This window comes from Bos grunniens, chromosome 12, assembly GCF_055505025.1.
Source record: "Bos grunniens cultivar Pamir isolate PY7600 chromosome 12, Bosgru_T2T1.0, whole genome shotgun sequence".
NCBI lineage: Eukaryota > Metazoa > Chordata > Mammalia > Artiodactyla > Bovidae > Bos > Bos grunniens.
The window spans coordinates 54,362,965-54,378,157 of NC_141176.1; positions in this window are offsets into that span (position 1 = coordinate 54,362,965).

The following is a 15,193-nucleotide window of genomic DNA, read 5'->3' on the forward strand; positions in this document are numbered from 1 at the left end:
TCCCCCACCCACATCATTAAAAGTTGTATCTCAAAGTGGCACCGAAAGGCAGCAGGGCACAGTGGAAACAGATCTCAAGTCATATATGGATTTAAATCTGTGTGACCTCTGGCACATTTAAACTTTCTCCAAGCCTTGGTTTTCTCACCTGTAGAATGAGAATACAAATGTCACTTACTCAATAAGAGTGATCTGAAAATTCAACAAATTCATTTATATATTATTTAGCACTGCTGCTGCTGCTGCTAAGTCACTTCAGTCGTGTCCAACTCTGTGTGACCCCACAGACAGCAGCCCACGAGGCTCCCCCGTCCCTGGGATTCTCCAGGCAAGAACACTGGAGTGGGTTGCCATTTCCTTCTCCAATGCATGAAAGTGAAAAGTGAAAGGGAAGTCACTCAGTCGTGTCCGACTCTTTGCGACCCCATGGACTGCAGCCTACCAGGCTCCTCCATCCATGGGATTTTCCAGGCAAGAGTACTGGAGTGGGGTGCCATTGCCTTCCAAACAGCAAGCATTCAATAAATGCTAGCTACTATTCTTATGACTGTTGTTGTTGTTTAGTTGCTGAGTTGTGTCCGGTTCTTTTGCGACGCCATGGACTGTAGCCTTTGAGGCTCCTCTCTCTGTGGGATATCCCAAGCAAGAATACTGGAGTGGGTTGCTATTTCCTCCTCCAGGAGATCTTCCTGACCCAGGGATTGAACCGTGTCTCCCGCATTGCAAGTGAATTCTTTACCCCGAACCACCAGTGAAGCCCCAGTGTGTGTTCATATCCATGCAAATGGCAAGTGACAGCTTTCATTTTTTTCCTACTCCTGCCCCAGCCAATTACCATCTTCTACAGATTACAGGGTGATGGCAAAGACCTCTGGGTGTTCACTCTACTCTTTTCTGTGGTCCTACAAATATTTCACCTCCAAACTGCCATCTCTCTTTGTGGTTCAGGGATGAGGAACTATAATGAAAGAAGCGAAAACAACTTGGCGGATGTAGTCATTTTGTTTGAAAGATCAATCAGTGCCCTGTGAGAGATTTTCTGGGATGGGAACCAAAGGAGCTGACATCCAAAAGCAGCGTCTGCACTCCTGGCTCTCACGGTGATGCTCCATTAGCTGTCAGCAGTAATCACACTTGCATCCTCTTTCCAGGCCTCCAGCTAGGAGGGGATGCCGTTACACGCTCCCTGTCTGGCTGCAAAGCACTCGATGTCAAACACACAATCAGACCAGGCTGAGCGGCACTGGGCGCGTGTCCCTGGCATGGGGGCTTCTCCAGCAGCTGTACACAAACTCACCTGTGCTGCGCTCTCGGCACCGGCTATCAGGACCCATCACTGGGCACTTCCATGAGAAACTGGTCTCCACCTGGATCTGAACTGGCCACCCCCATCCCAGGACAACAAACCATTGCTAGAACGGGGAAGGGGTCTCACCATGCTCCACGGGCGGTGGTAAAGAATTCCCTTGCCAACGCAAGAGACACGGCTTCAATCCCTGGATCAGGGAGATCTCCTGGAGTAGGAAATAGCAACCTTCTCCAGTGATTCTTGTCTGGAAAATCCCATGGACAGAGGAGCCTGGTGGACTACCGTCCCTGGGGTCAGAAGAGTTGGACATGCCTGCGTGACTAAGCAAACACACTACATTTGCTAATGGCATGAGCATCCACTACCTCTGCTTTTATGTAGGTGACCAGCAAGGATGCTAAAGGAAAGCTGCCTTGCCTTAGCCTTTGTCAGGAATGCATTGGTTTGAAAAACACACAGATACACGCACACAAGGTTGGATTCTGATGCTTTTTTCCCTCCCGCCTTTAAATATTTCAGTGACCTAGCAGAGTATTCGCTCATAATGAACCCCCTCAAGGAAGCATGGAGAAACTCAGAACACATTGGGTTAACTATTTTTTCCTCAGGCTTTTGATTTATGGAATGTATCTCCACTCCTCATTTTCAGATGAGCGTGGCTATGGCTCTGCACGGAGCCTTGAGCATTAACTCCTTATTAAAAAGGACTTCCAGGTACCCCTGGGCTCAAGGAGGGCCTCAGGCTAAGGTAATTAAAACATAGCCTTGAACAACCAAGCCATAGGATGTGTGGCCCTGTGATGAGAGATTATCAATTTATTTTAATTACAAAAAAGGCACATACTTCCAAAGTAATAAATTGCCTCAGACCCCACATTTGATTGAAAACTGATTGTCAAAGGGGTTAATTATCACCTGGAAAACTCCTATTCACTCTTTAATACCCATCTCTGTTCATGAAGAAACAGGTCTTACTTGTTGTCTTACCAAGACAGAGTTTATCCCTTTTTCCTTTTTACTCCTATTACGTTTTATTTTTTCTTGGAATATAGTAGATTTACAATGTTACATTAGTTTCAAATGTACAGCAAAATGGTGCAGTTACATATATACACATATATATTCTTTTTCAGATCCTTTTTCATTATAGGTTACTACCAGGTATTGAATGCCGTTCCCTGTGCTATACAGTCATTTCTTGTTTATCTATTTTATACATAGTAGTGTCTCTGTTAATCCCAAACTCCTAATTTATTCCTCTCCCTTTAATTTTGTGTATAAGTTTCTTTGCAATAATTACCAAATCTATACAAATACTCTCATCCTCCCCCATAACATATGTTCTTCTCAACTTGTTTTTGAAAGAGGCAGCCTTCCTGGCCTTTCTTGCATTGTTCCATCTTTGATTGAAACATAAAAACAGTTTCTTTATGAAGAATAGTCCAAGGGTAATGATTACTGGGGGTGTGAAAGGGTGTGGTGAGGACTGTGAAAAAATGGGGAAGATGTGACCAGATGAAAAGCAGCAGCAGCTGCCAGCAGCAGCAAATTGTTGCTGTGTAGAAACGTAGATGCCATGTGATGAAAGTGTCCCTTTCTTTAATAAATGCCAAAAATAAGGATTTTTCTTTAAAGTTCAAATCATTCATCATTAAATGTTGGCTCAAGCTTATTTTTGTGATACTGCACCTGCCCAATACAATTCATCTATAAGCATGGTTTGCTCCAGAGGCTGCCAAATTACACATCCTATTTTTAATTCTTCCATCTCCCCCATGACTGAGTCCCCTTCACCACCAGCATCTTGGAGTCAGTAGAGCGAAGGATGCCTAAGGGTGCCACCTGCTACCCAAGTCCACCCAGCATGTGAGTCTTGGGTTCAGTCTGGTCTTTCCCACCTCCCTGACCTGTTTCCCTGCCTGGGAAGATCTTCCCAACTTCGTCTGAATTCTTGTTCATGAGACAAGGTCCAAATGTTACAGACAATCCTTCCTCCTCTTTATTATTTTGATCTAACTTCCATTTATTTAATATTTATTTTTGGCTGAGCTGGATTTCCGTTGCTGTGCACGGGCTTTCTCTAGTTGCCTCAAGCAGGAACTGCTCTCTAATAGCATTGCTGAGCTTTTCACTGCTGTGGCTTCTCTTATTGCAGAGCACAGGCTGCAGGCAGGTGGGCTCAATAGTTGTGGTGCCTTGGTCTAGCTGCCCCATGCCATGTGGCATCTTCCCAGACCAGGAATCGAACCCATATCCACTGAATTGGCAGCCAGATTCTTAACCACTGGACCATCACAGAAGTCCTCTTCTCTGTATCCTTTGGGTATTACACTTTGTTAAGGTTTACTCATATCAATACTCTTACATATATCCAAATGCAAAGACACCTGGAAGGCTGGGCTGCATCCTTTGAGTTTCTGCATTTGATCTGCAGGGGGCCCGAGAATTTGCGCTGATGCTGCTAGTCTGGGAGTCACACTCAGAACCCCAGGCTCATACTCAAGGCTGTGAATAGTTTATCTGTGGGTCTCCAGACCTAACACTGTCAATAATCTTTTTATTAATAACATTAGTGACAGTCACTAAAGAGCTTGAAGGGTCCTTCAAAATCATCTAGTTAAACCTGGACATTATTCTAAGGCCACTTGTCTTAATTGATTCTTCTACATTTTCTAGTTACCCTCCAATTTCCAACATCTGTCTTATATCAATTAAATTCCTGGTTTCCCCTCTGAAACACAGAAAAAGCGTGATAAACTTTGGAAATGTCTTCTTGGGATATGTGGAGTTGGTTAAAACGATGACTGCTGCATAGAGCAAATACTTTGGGAAGTTTGTTGCATTCGCTATATATTTAGTTTTCCCTGGTCACTAATTCCACATGCCCTGGAACCATTCCATACTTGGACCACAGAAATTGAAAAATATACCTAACTACTTCTGCTTAAGCTACTTGCTTGTCTTTTCATAGAGCAACATTCTCCTTGTGAAACTGAGGATGATATGGATGATACCTTCAAACCCTATCAGTGGGCCACACTGTCCTCCAACTCCACAATCAAATATACAGCATGTTTGAATATAGATTTCTTATAAAAAATTTAATGCGGCAACAACTCTTAGAGCATCACAGTTTGGTCTTCCTCCACTTATGGTGAAGTTCCCCTCCATTCAGCTCATCAGGTGATCCTGGCCTCATTCCCTCCTCGACTCTTAGCACCATCCCACAGGATTCTAATGTTCATGCCTATAATTCAGCACATCAGATAAGCACTTGCTGAATATCTACTGACGGTAGAAGCTGTTTTGAATTATAGATCTAGTAGCCAAACAAAATAGGGTTAAGGTCTTGCCTTTGAGGAGATGTGGTCCAGTATGGGCTTCTCTAGTGGGATAATTACTATGACAAAACAAAGCTGGGTGAAGGCAATGATGGTAATGAAGGAGGGAGGGCAATTTTATACAGAGGGTCAAAGAGGGAGACTTTGAACTTGACCTGTGTGAGATGAAGACAATGCATGGAGACTTGAGCAGATGAAACAGCAAATGTAGTAGGCCTGGGGTAGGAATGAGCCTATCATTTGCAAGAAATGGCATGAGGGCCAGTGTGGGTGAGGAGTAGGGGAGGAGGGAATTGGCTGTGGAAAGGTTGGGGAAGGTCAGATCATGGGGGTAAAATTAAGTCGGTCAGAGTTCTAACGGAAATGGCAAGGCTTGGAAGGGGTATACCAGGAAAGGCAGGTCGACTGCTTTGTTTTATATGGGTCACTCTGACTGCTGTCTGGAGGGCTGACTACGTGAGATGTTAGTGATGGTCAGGAGTCTAAGTCAGGGACTTGCCTCAGAGTCCAGTGTTAAGGCTTCCCCTTCCAGTGCAGGGGGTGTGAGTTCGATCCCTGGTCTGGGAGCTAAGATCCCACATGCCTTATGGCCTGAAAAGCAAAACATAAAACAGAAGAAATTATTGTAACCAATTCAGTAAAGACTTTGAAAATGGTCTATAGCAAAAATATAAAGTCTTTAAAAAAAAGTATAAGGAAGGGGCTGGTCTGAAAGCTGGTGCAGTGGACAAAGGAGATGATACTCTGAACTAAGTGTAAGGGTAGAAGACACAAGAACAGTCCAATTAGGGGCTTATTGTGACGGCGTTTCAGCCATGCTCCTTAGCTTGAGTCAGAGGGGACAGGTCAAAGCACGGCCTGATCTAAGTGTGGAAGGAGGTTGGCTGCAAGACAGATGGAAAGAAGGAAATGGTGTCTGGGATTTGTGGGTGCCAAGGAAGAGAGGCTGAAATGAAAGGCCAGTGTTTACAGATAAGGACTAAACAAGAGCTGTGAGAATGGGCTGATCCATTGAAAACCATGTGGGATTAAACTGTGGAATTAAAACAACTGATGAAGATGAACAGCAGGTAGGATAACAATAAAAAATTATAGCCAGAGTAGAATGTTATAACTTTATTTTAGATGCAAAGCAGTTCTGAGTTGGTGGTTCTATCTGTTATTTGGAAGTTTTCATCCTTACTAAATAAAGACCATCTAGATCCCCGTCATTTTCTTTTTTCTTTTTCCATCTGTGTTAATTACAGTCATTAGGTTCCATTGGTTTAGATTTTGTACCTCCTGATTCATCCAGCTTCACTCCTCACTTTAAACTCCTGGATTGATATATTAGAGTCTTTTAACTTTTCATCCGTTTATGTCATCATTTAAGCACTTTCAGTTCGGTGGCTGATTAATTTCCTTCTAGTCTGGAAACTGAAATCTTCTCATTACCTACTGCTTTCTTCTCTCTTCTATGATGCTATGATTCTCTGAATAACCTTGAAGGTAACCTTTCTGTGGCTTGATCTGATCCGTACTGCCTCTCATCCTCAGATTGTCTCCAAGAAGCCTGCCTCATTCTCTCAGGTAGGACTCAGACATGGATAACCAGAGGGTATAGGCTGGGGCCAAGCAGATGTGGGTTGGAGGTGGCTTTCACCTCCAGAACCAGAGGTGAACCCAGAACCAGAAGGCAAGAAAGTGTGGAGTTAGTAGAATGGATGAATTTGGTTTTTCAGGTTAGCACCACAAAAGATAGAGGGCCCTCTTTACTACCACTCAAGCCTACAATTTCACTGAAAAGTTAAGCCTCTTTCTTACTAAAATGGTTATTGCATGATTCTCCTCTTGGATCTTCAACAACTCCTCCCTCTTCTGATTCTCAGATGATAACTTCGCATATTGTATCTCAGGAGGAAATAGAAAATCAAACAGAACTACCTCATTTTACCACCACCAAACCTATCAGCTGACTTTTTCTTTGGACATTTACTCTATCTTCTCTTCTTGAATGATGTCACTGTCTTTATCCTCCCCTCCTATTGCTCTTGTTCTCATCTTCTTCCACAAACAATATCTTTTTTATAAATTAATTAATTTGGCCACACCAGGTCTTAGTTACTGTATCAGATCTTTAGTTGCAGCATGCAGGATCTAGTTCCCCGACCGAGGATCAAACCCAGGCCCCCTCCACTGGGAGCACAGAGTCTTACCCCCTGGACCACCAGGGAGTCCCTTCACAGCCAGTCTTGGTCACTTATGTCAATCCCCTCTTCTCCACTCCTATTCACTCCTCATTGCACTGCAATCCTGTTTCTGGCCCCCACTTCACTGAGTTTATGTAAGCTTCCAATAACTTTCTAAGAACTAGATAAAACAAATAATGTGCAGACTTTAAATTTTGCCCAGTTTTCTCTTGGTATTTATTTACTTCTGGGACCTTCTGGTGCAGCTGGGATGCAGTAAGCCCGCTACAGTTCTTTCTCCATAGTGACTATGACTACAGTCACTGTTCAAAACATAGAATAGATGTCTGAGGACTCTGAAAAATAAAGAAAAAGCAGGTAGATTGCTGAGGGAAGTCAAATACTGCTATGGCGATGTCATGGACATTTAATACTCTGAGATAAATTCTGTCTTTCTGGCCAGAAGACTGGAATATAAACTTCTGTGAACTGAGAAATATGGGGGGAAATTACCATTTGTCTTTTTTTCCTCTCATGGCTTGTCAAGGGTGGGCTCCCAGTGGAGTCCATGGTGTGGGTGGCACTGTCAGCTTAAACTAATGGGCTGTGTCCTTTGGCTTTAAGAACTGGGCAAAGGAGCCCCTGCAGTCAAGGCTTCCCAGTGGCTCAGTGATAAAGAACTTGCCTGCCAATGCAGGAGATGCAGGTTTGACCCCTGGGTTGGGAAGATCCCCTGCAGGAGGAACTGGCAACCCACTTCAGTATTCTTGCCCAGAGAATCCCATGGACAGAGGAGCCTGGCGGGCCACAGTCCATAGGGTGGCAAAGAGTCAGACACTTTGTGAGCACACATGCATGCATACACAGCCCCTGCCATCAGGAGAGTATGGAAGTCCTATTTTCTTTCTCCATTTTTAAAATTGATTTTATTATTATTATTATTATTAATTCTTTTCTCTTCAGTTTGTCTGGGTGGCCACAGTCATGGGAATTATGCAGTGGCAGCAGATGCAGGCTAAACTCCAAGATAAACTCCATCCTTTTGGCCAGAGGCTCCTGAAAGGAATCTCTTGCAATAAGAGAATGTGAGAGAAGTCCTGGGGAGGAGCAATTTGGAGAGGGGGTTCCCTAATTCTCTGACTGAATGAATATAACTTTCAGGATTACTCATGAGCTGTAGTTAAGTTAGACCCAAAGGAGCACAACATCTCACAAAATCTTTGAGCACTGACCTTTATTTTACACTATCACCCAGGTCTCAGGCTTACCGCTGAGTGGCACATGCTCACAACAGACCCAAAGTAGAATATCAAAGTTTTGACAATTGAACTGGCATTGAAAGCTCCATCCCTGGAATACAGGCAGAAATTCCCATCTGAAAACTATGGGTTGTGTGCCTGGTAAAAGTAACAGACAAAAATCAACGTTCTCGCGAGGATTTAACCAGAATCTAGACTCTAAACAACCTAAAACTAAAAATTTCTAAGATACAGTCAAAAATTATTCAAATTACCAAGAACTAGGAAAATATGACTAATTCCAAAGGGAATGAATAATTGACAACTGGGATGACCCAGATGTAAACAACTGTCAGATAAAGATTTTAAAGTAGCTATTATACATAAGTTCTGTGAGATAAGGAAAAACACACTTGAAATTAATGGAAAGATAAAAGTTCTTGGAAGAGAAATAGAAATTGTAAAAAAAAAAAAAGAAATAAAAGTTATACTATCTGAAATGAATTATTATTTCTTAATTTTAAGAATTCTCTCCCTCTGCCTTCCACTATGCAACCCCTTTCACATTTTTAGTCTAAATCTGTTAAATCCCTCTCTGTCTTCTGCATCGTCTTCTCTTTGTTCACTTGTCCCGTGCTTCTGCTCTTGGCATTCTTCTCTGTTCTCTACGTATTTTCATCTGAACCTTTATGTACGACTTATCTACTTTATCATTTCTTCCTCTTCACCCGTCCTTCATGCTTTGTACAATTGTTCAGCCCTTTTGCTTTCCACACTTCACAGAAGTTGCTCCTATTTAGGTCAATAAAACTGTTCATGACCCAATGTAATGGACAATTGTCAGTTCACTTTATTCGTACTTTTTTTTTTTTTTCTGAATATGCCTCTATTAGCTATAGTGCTGGGCAGAATGGATGCTTAATGTATTTATTGGTTGGTTAAATAAAGAGCTATTCCCTCAGTTCCTGTATAAACAGACTTTCCTGTTAAAAAAAATCTCTTTTCCATTTTTTACCATTGCTTTAGTTTTCTTGTATGAATTCCTCTTCCTTTTCCATCTTTTAAATGTCAGGATTCACCAGTTTTATCTTCAGCCCACTAGCCTTTCCTGTTGACACATGCTCCTAAAGACCACCCACTCTCCTAATTTTACTGGGAGGATACATGCTATCGATACACAAATTATTTATCTGCAGTTCTAAATGTCTCCCAAGCTCAAATTGAGAGCTTTCACATTCAAGCTTTATAATCACAGCATCCCCTGCCAAAACCTGGTATTTCTCCTGTGTTGCAGCACAGTTGGTGGCACTAACATCTTCCTGGTACCCAAGGAAGAACTCTGAGAGAAACATCCTTCTCCTTCATCCTGGCCATATCTAATCACAGAATTTGCTGATTTTACCACCTATGTATTTCTTACCCTCTTCTCTCTGCTCTCTCCCCACAGTTAGACTAATTCAGGCTTAATCCTTTCCTGATAGACAAAAATTAAAATCTACCCCTTGAGTGTTTCAACTTCTATTCATTTTTCCTACAGTTCCAAACAGCTGCTAGGAAAAGTTCTTAACCACAGAAATATCATCTCCTTTTCTTAAAATCCCTAAATAGCCATGAATCTCTGTCTAGTAATTCCCAAGGCTGTGTTGTCTCCCCTATGAAGGCCTCCCCAGGTTCCTTTCTTGCTATTTCCTGCTTCACACTTTAAGCTCTAGCAATAGTAAACTGCTTAGAGCTATCAGAATAACCCAGCTGTTATGATTTCATAAACATCTGTTTTGGTATATCTGTTGTCTGTAATATCCTTCTGCCATCCTATCTCTGCAAATAATCAACATAATAATCATGTTTACTGAGCATTTACTATATGTCTGGAGCTATACCTTGCTCTTGATACATACCATTATTACATTTAATCCTCAGAAATACTTTAATATAGGTATTGTAGAATTATTATTATCTTCATTTTAGAGATGGAAAACTAAGGAATAAGGAGGTTTAAGTGACTTGCACAAGAAAGAAGAGACCCAGGATCTGAATCCAGATATTATGACCACATAAACTGTACACATACTCAGTCACTCAGTCATATCATATCCGATTCTTTGCAACCCCATGGACTGTAGCCCACCAAGTCCTAAACTCTATAGTGCTGCACTTCACTATACCCAAAGAGTTTCTAGCCAACTCTGGGCACTCAGTTTAAGCATCACTTCCAATAAGACTTCCTTGAATAATACCATCACCCTTCTAAACTTGAGTTAAAAGGTCTGTTGTTCTCCCAGAGCACTTTGCACATCTCTTTTAACAGGGGCCATCTTGCAAGGCCATTAGCTATTCACATGTCTTTTGCTTGCTCTAGCTGCAACTCTTCAGTGGCAGGGATTACGTTTTACAGACTTTTGTATCCATAACTTCCTGCAAAGTACATCAGAGAGTAGTTGCTCAATAAGCAGTTGCTCAATAAGTAGCTGCTCGGCAGGCTTCCCAGGTGGTTCAGTGGTAAAAAACCTGCCTGCCAATACAGGAAACATGGGTTCGATCCCTGGGTCAGTAAGATCTCCTGGAGAAGGAAATGGCAATCTACTCAAGTACTCTTGCCTGGGAAATCCCATGGAGAGAGGAGTTTGCCAGGCTAAAGTCCATAAGGTCACAAAGAGTTGAACACAATTTAGCAACTAAACAATAATCACTAAATGCAAACAGCTCTCTCTGGCCCAGAACACTAAGTTTAAACAATTGCTGAACATCTCTGCTTCAATCTCTTCAGTACTTAAGAACAACTTGGATCAAGCAAAATTCATGCATTCTCCTTACTACTGCCCTAAGTCATTCTTATCCCTGTGATTCTTTTCTTGATTAATGTATATCAATGTATATCCAGTTAACAAATCAGAAACCTGGAAATCATCCAAGGTTTGTCTCTTTCATGTTCAATAACTCATTGATCAGCAGCTCCTCTCATTTGTATCCTCTATGCTGTGTGCTTTGCTTAGTTGCTCAGTCGTGTCTGACTCTTTGAGACTCCGTAGACTGTATGTAGCCTGCCAGGCTCCTCTGTCCATAGGATTCTCCAGGCAAGAATACTGGAGTGGTTGCCATGCCCTCCTCCAGAGGATCTTCCCAACCCAGGGTCTCCTGCATTGCAGGTGGATATTTTACTGTCTGAGCCATCAGGGAAGCCCAAGAGTACTGAAGTAGGTAGCCTATCCCTTCTCCAGGGGAACTTTCTGGCCCAGGAATCAAACCGGAGTCTCCTGCATGGTAGGCAGATTCTTTACCAGTTGAGCTAGCAGGGAAGTCCTGTATCCTCTATGCATCTTGTAAATCCTTTCCCTTCCCCATGATCCCACTGTGCTTCTCTCCATCCCAGTTATGCTTATCATTCTCTCTCTCCCTGCCACTGGTTTGTAAACTTCTCGAGAAAAAAAAGGGTAAACTGCTCATTTTTGTACCCCTAAGTCCCATCTCTTGAGTGATGATGACTTGGGGCATGGATCAAATGACCCATCTCATTTCCTAGTACCTACTAGCTTACGCTTTGCAATAACCTAAAGAGGAAACTTCTCTTGCCAGGGATTACACCAAGGGTAATCATTAGAGCTGTTCATAAATATTCCATTTCTTCTCTCCTTCTAGGTATATGGTAGGATTGCAATTCCCTGCGCATTTTGAAGTTAGGGCAGTATGACTTGCTTTAGCCAATGCAATAGCAGTGATTGGGTGATCTCTGGACAGAGGCTTTAAGAAACAGAGTTGAAGTCACCACATCCCCTTCCTCTTGCTGCTGTGAGCAGGGAAATCTGAGTGAATGGAGCCTTTGGCACATGAAATATGAATAAGAAATAAACTTTTGTTACATTAAGCATCTGGGGTTTTCAGATTTGTTGTTACTGCGACATAACCTAACCCATCTTGACCAGTAAAGCATACCTGGGGACTAGCATTTTTCTCTTCTGGAGAAGTTAGTGTTCAGGGAAAATCATACTGCATGCCCCTATCTTGTCTCATAGATGTTTTTATCCAGATGAATTCAGGTTAAAATTAGCATCAAGGGAAGCCTTGAAATGGAACTCAAGTCCCAACTTGGCAATATTCAACCTAAGAATTATGTGTGGAATGAAAAGGGTAATCGTATTTGCCTTGAAAGATAATTATGAGCTAATTGTATGTAAGAACAGAGTAACCACATCTATTCATATACGTCTTCTTTTCTGTGTACTGAGTATGCAGTACACAGGGTGAGCCAGTCAAGGATAATATGCCTTCTGGAGCACTGCTAGAGCAACCAAAGGATTAATGCCACAAATATCTGATTGGGGTTACTTAATTAGGACATTAAGTGAAAAGTTCGTCCCCAAAATAGCTCAACGTGGGAAACAGGATAACGTTATAACCAACTTATTAAGCATTGACAGTCTGCAGTGCACCACTAATAATCGTCAACATCCTAGGAGAAAGCTCTTGGTATTAATATTTCGATCTCCAATCCCTCCCCATGAGAAGAAATAAACCGTTGAGCCTGAGTCACCCATCATTCAACAAACTGCCCACCCTTCTTCCACAAGGAATCAAGTGTCCAGACAATGCCAGAATTTTCAGGCGTCACTGGAAATCAATACAGGCTCACATCTATTACTGAATTTCCTCTCAGGTCACCATTCTGTTTCGTGTGGCTTCTCATCCTTTCACATTTTCTTTTCAGGTTCTTTTATGATTATTTTCTCTCTCCTAAACATCATCCACTTCTTTTGTCCACCATTTTCTTGCCTTTTTGCTTTCACTTATCCAGGAGGGAAAGGTTTTCATCCTCTAAGAAATCTGTCATTGATCACAAAAGGCTTCATTTGGTTTCAGCTTGGATGACTTCTTTCCCTCCAGGAGTAAACCACACTCTCCTAGTGTGGTCCCTTCGGTTTGGGAACCACAGCACACACCCAGATCTAGCGCCACCTCCTCCACTGAGCCCTTCTTGATTTCTCTGGGACAAAATCACCTCTGCGTCAGGCAGCACTTGTTTCTCTTCTCTGTATCAGCACCACACGATTGTCTTATGACTTCCCTTCTTAAAGATCTGTCTCCTGTGCTAGACATAAAACTTCCTTAAGGCAGAGAAATTGTTTTATTCATCTTTACAACTCTGCTCCCTCTCAGAGTCTGGCACATTGGTTTTAGGATGAAGACTATTTAGTCCCACCTGATGCAGTAGAACAGAAGTCTCAAATTGTAGCCCTGGGGCTGGATGACACCAGCAGACACGTTCTGTTTGGCCCACAAAGAGTTGCCCGGCACAAATCTTAAGTATTTTCAATTAATTGCCAATTTTAAGAGGAGAGAGATTTATCATTTTTAAAATCCAGGTTTGTAGCTCTATCTTTAAAAAAAAAAAAATGACACATAGAGATTGGTGACAAAGAGCTCACATTCCAACATTAAAGCAACCACTGTAGCAGACAGTGGCCTCCGTCTCTGGAGTGACCACCATGTTCCTGGTCTCCAGCTGACCACAGAGTGTCAAGACTGGCGTAGGCAGCCCATAAACCATCACAACAGCACCGGAATGACGGGCTCCGCAGGGAGTTTTCAGGTCAGTGGTTTTAGGACAGAGCAGTCTTCTGATTGTCAGACCAGCGATGAGGAATTAATGTTGACACAGGTGGGGACCTCTGGCCCAGTAAGACCTGGACTGGCTTTCTCTCGCCCCCAGGGTAGTATTGCTTTGGTAATGGCTGCTTCAAACCAGAGCATCCGCTTCATTCTGCTGGCTCAGGAGGAATCTACTCAGAGTTCAGCTTCCAGTTTTAAGTTGTGAGGATTTAAATGACGAGTCACTTTTCAATCCAGATGCCTTCTGAAGCCTACGGGCTCAGTGAATTTGGGGGTGTGACCCAGGAATATTACTCATGTCAAAGTATTGGTATCTTAGTTTGCTTCTTCACATTGTTTTTTTTTTTTTCCTTTCCTAGCTCTTCTCACTTCCCTCCCACACTTCATAACTAAATGTATTTCTGTCTTCATGCTAATGACTTCTAGAAATTTCTTGATCATACCTCTATTTTAATCGTATTCATCTTTACTTTTTATCTCTACACATCTTTCACATTGGAGAGTTGTTAGAAGTAGAAAAAGTAAAAGTGCACAAAAAACATTAATGCCTCTTCAGATTATAAAGATATGTTTTTTGTAAACTTTTCAGAAAATAAAGTATAAAAAATCAAAACCATCCAATCTTCTTTTTTCTATAATTATATTTCTCAGTTGGAGTCTAGTCAGATAACTTTGTCCTGCTACTGTCACTGTACTTAATCTTATGATCATTTCCCCAAATTATTTAAGAATACTTCCAGTGGAAATATAGTAGTCCCCCTATGGAGGTATAAAAGAATATGCAGCTTTTTCCCTGTGTACATTGAAGTCATATCTTACTTTTCACTTTATAAGAAAATCTTCACCTTAAAATTTGGGGCTTCCCTGTTGGCTCAGATGGTAAAGAATCTGCCTGCAGTGCAGGAGAACCAGGTTCAATCCCTGGATTGGGAAGATCTCCTGCAGAAGGGAATGGCTACCCACTTCAGTATTCTTGCCTGGAGAATTCCAAGGACAGAAGAGACTAGCAGGCTACAGTCCACGGGATGGCAAAGAGTTGGACAAGACAGCAATTTTCACTCACTTTTGGCTTAAAATTTAACTCACTGCTTGGAATAGATTTCTCAAGGTGATCCACTTGCTCAAAAATCCAGTTGTTTAAAAAAATGATGATGTATGTTGCCAAGTCACATTAAGAAAGTCTTCTGTCGCATCTTTGCCTGCTGGTTATCAGAACATATGGCTATCTCACCTACTTCATGAAAGTTAAAAATCTTTAATAACTAGGTAATTGAAAATATTGTTTTAGTTTGTACTTATTTGATTATTAGTGCAGCTGAACATTTTCCTATATATATTGCCCAATGTATTAATTTTAATTTTTAAGAATTCTTAATTGTTAATACCCATTGCTTACTTTTCTATTGGCACATTGAGGGTTTTTCTAATCTCAAAAATTATTTCTACATTTAGGATATTGAGCCTAGGCCTGTTATATTTGCTGCAAATATTTCTCCCAATTTGTCAATGGCCTTTTAATTTTGTATGATATTT